Genomic DNA, 3,593 nt, shown 5'->3' with positions numbered 1-3,593 from the left:
CCCCCCCAGCACAGACCTTTCATACGTAACACACACACACACACACACAGGTGCAGTGTGCTTGAGTCGCACTGGCAAGCTTCTCCAAACACAGCAGGAAGTGTGTCATCATGGCCATTTCTTGATGAGGATCCAGGGAAAGCCCAAACATTGAGCCTCCTCTCCCTCAGCTTACATTCTCACAAGGTGTGTTCAGACAGGAAGCAAAGGGAATTTTCTTGTTACATCAGTTACGTAAGTCTAACCCACACAGTTTAATCTGACTGGGCACATACTGTTCTCCTCAACTTCTGTTTTGCTGCTCAATTACCCGTTTGTATGCGCTGTCCATTTAAAGCGAATACTAACTTCTGCCAACAACAAGCAGATGACGAAAACAGTGTCTGGCATATAGCCAGTGAAATTGCAGCGTGGCAACAAGCAATCAACCACACTTGGGTTTCAATTTGTGACATCCCCTTTCATTGCCAAAGGCTGTAGGCCTGTGTATTGTTGTTTTCTCCACATAGCGGCCTGTTGAGCCAAGCACATTTAAAACATATTAAACTACTATATCAGCCACTGATTGTAGAATGATACTTTTTTGTTGTTGTTGCTCTAGTTAAAACACAGAAGTACTCAAGCCTTTCCATTGACTTTCTATGCAACCACGCCCTTTGTTAAATTTTCCTCATGTTCTGTCTGAACACACCTTTTAAGGTACTGTATACGGACAACTGAAGTAGATGCGTGAAGAATGAAAAACGAGAGCTTGCTTTCACAACTTGTCCCGCATAGCCAATGGCTGCAGAAAGTGAGCGTGATTGTCGGATAAAGGTCCAAAAATTGTCAGATGCAGTTCCCCATGAAAATGCACCATGGGAAAGGCGTTTCAGATGCTCTTATTCAATCCGACAAGCATTTCATTTGAAGCATACCGAAGTGCAAAGCGAGATTTATTTTGCATTCTCGCAAAAAAAGCACGCTTAAGTCGCTTAGTTACCGCTTGTGGGGCTACCTGGCTCAGTTGCTAACAGTAAGTTAAAGGGACCTAAAGTGATGTCACATGTGTTTAGGCTACACCATTTTTGTCACATACAGCAAACATCTCCTCACCATCCGCTAGCCTGTCGCCCGAACACAATATAAAAAAGACATTGACAGCCTAGTCAGTGTGTTCTGGAGACCGGCAACTCATGGGTAGTGAGATGTTTGCTCTAGGTGACAAAAAATGTTGTAGCTTAAAAAACGCGTAACATCACTTAGAACAACTATAACAATTTGCTCCAAAGACAGAGTTGTACCACCGACTCCTGTCTGCAAACCGTTTCTCTTGCTGGGAATGTTTACATAGACGTGGAGGGTACACCACAGCTTATCCGATAGCCTGCTCAGCCTGCTCCATTTGGGACTCTTTGCCTCTCTTTTCCCTCTAAAGGCAGAACCGCCAAGATGGTTTGCGATTGGTCAATGGCACAAATTCACGTGTCAAAAGAATTCACCAAAGTCAAACTATAGGGGAAGCGGTGCAGATTTACTTTGCTGCAATTCTGCCAAAATAAATCGTTCTTAAAAAGTTAAAGCTGGTGGGACCCCGGACCCCTTGTCCAAACTTTATTACGGAGAGAGCTCCATGCAAAGACAGATTGTCGTTAGTTTGGACGGATGCATTAACCAAGAGAGTCTTCAACCAAAGTCCCCGCTCAACACCTGAGATAGAGGAGGACCACCGGCGGGTCGGGTAATTCCACATGTAGACGTCAGAGCTGGGATGGAGGCGGAGGGTCGTGAGAACTGCAATATGTGATGTTAGTTTGTCTTTTTCTCAGTCTTCATTTCACACATTTGACAACTGCATTTTGACAAAATGCTGTAACATTTAGCACGGTGACTTCCTGGAATGACACTAAATATAACAATCCAAGGGCAGATAACGCTGCGCACACATGGTACGCAGCAGTTTCACTTAAAGAGAAGCAAGTGGCAGTTCTCTGCATCAAGCTTACAATTACCGTTTTATTGTTGTGGTTTTACTGATTTGCATTTTTTTATGTTCTCATGGATACTTCTGATAGAGAGGTGTACAGTTAGTCTAAACCCTCATCCTCAGCGTTTGACGGAGCAGGTCTTAGGGTGTCGTTTTCTTCTGCTTGTGTGCAGATGAACCTGAGGTGGAGATGTGTGGGTGAACCTGTCGGCTCGTGGGTGGGGGGACTCTTACAAAAGCTGCTGTTCCTTCCCTGAAAACCTAAATGTGGCCCGTTTGGACACATGGTTGACGCCTGTCTTTTATGTCCCTGTGCATTTTGGCTTCCCATGATGCTTTAGTGTTCCAGTTTGTGCAGCCTGTGTTATTCTTCTTTTTACATTGGGAGTCCTTGACTCGAATAATTACTACTGCCTCAGTATACTCCAAATGAACTTTTAACAAGGCCATCAGTTAAAAAAAGGGGGTGTCAGACGCATCCCATTTGAAGTATACTGAGGTCTTCACATTCTACACGGCAGACCCTTTCTGCATTACTGAAAGACATGTCTATAATCATGTGGACATGGGCACTTGAAGACATACCTGGAAAATTTTAGAGCCATCTTCAAAAACTTGTTTAGGTGTGATTTAAAGATCTGTCTCTTTTTCAAAGTTTACTCTTAATTGAGCGTGAACATTGCGTTCTTGACGTAAGAATAACTTTAACTTGAGCTTCACTCATCATTTTACCGTCCTGATCATGTTCTAATTACTTGAGAGGAACAAACGGTTCAGAGCAGTTGTTTGTGTACAAGACATGTCTGTCACAGACGTAGAAACGATGAAATCAGCATCAGGTGTCGGTCTGTTTTCCATGCCCTGGAGCTCCGAGCGGCTCTCTGCTTCTCATGGCAGTGTTAGATCTCACTGGTGTTTCCAGGGAAACTGGCAGGAATGTGAGGAAAAGAGCTCTCCCCCCCCCCCCCCCCCCCCCCCCCCCCCCCCCCCCCCCCACCTTCATAGACGGGCCTCTACACTCATGGTAAAACTGTGAGACCTCATCAATCTGAGCCGCAACTTTTTGTACCGCAACCTGTTTTACAAAGAACAGGGAAACTATGGTCAAAGGGTGACATACTTAAATGAAGTAGCATAAGGGCCTTCTGAGAACTCGCGCTTTGAATTATCTCGCTTATCCACAGCAGGGAGATGCATGCTGAACAGAAGCTAATGGCATTCTGTTCCAGACCATAGTCAGCGTCGTCACATGTGTTGTGTGTCTGGAGGTTCAGGGACTGACTGGTCTTGGGTTTGCCGACCGGATATGAACTCCCGACTCTCCACTCCAGCCAGCCGTGTTGCTGCAACATGATGAATTCCTGGAGATGCTCCCTGACTGGACCCCCTTCCGCTCAGACAAGGGAATCCCAGGCTTTAGTTGCACTCCTGGTTCTCTCGGCAACGAGAACCAACAGGAGCGTCACCGTTCTCCTGAAACCTGAACATACACGAGTCCACATTAAATCGAGAACAACAGCCTCATCGCTGATTGGTGCTCAGTCAGAAGGCGTCAGTTCTGGAGTGATCAGAGTGAAGCACTGATCTGACATCAGCTATTCATGATCCCATGGGCGTGTGCTTGTGC

Source organism: Etheostoma cragini, chromosome 19, assembly GCF_013103735.1.
Source record: "Etheostoma cragini isolate CJK2018 chromosome 19, CSU_Ecrag_1.0, whole genome shotgun sequence".
Taxonomy (NCBI): Eukaryota; Metazoa; Chordata; class Actinopteri; order Perciformes; family Percidae; genus Etheostoma; species Etheostoma cragini.
The sequence above is the reverse complement of the archived record's forward strand: the minus strand, read 5'-3'. Positions refer to the sequence as shown.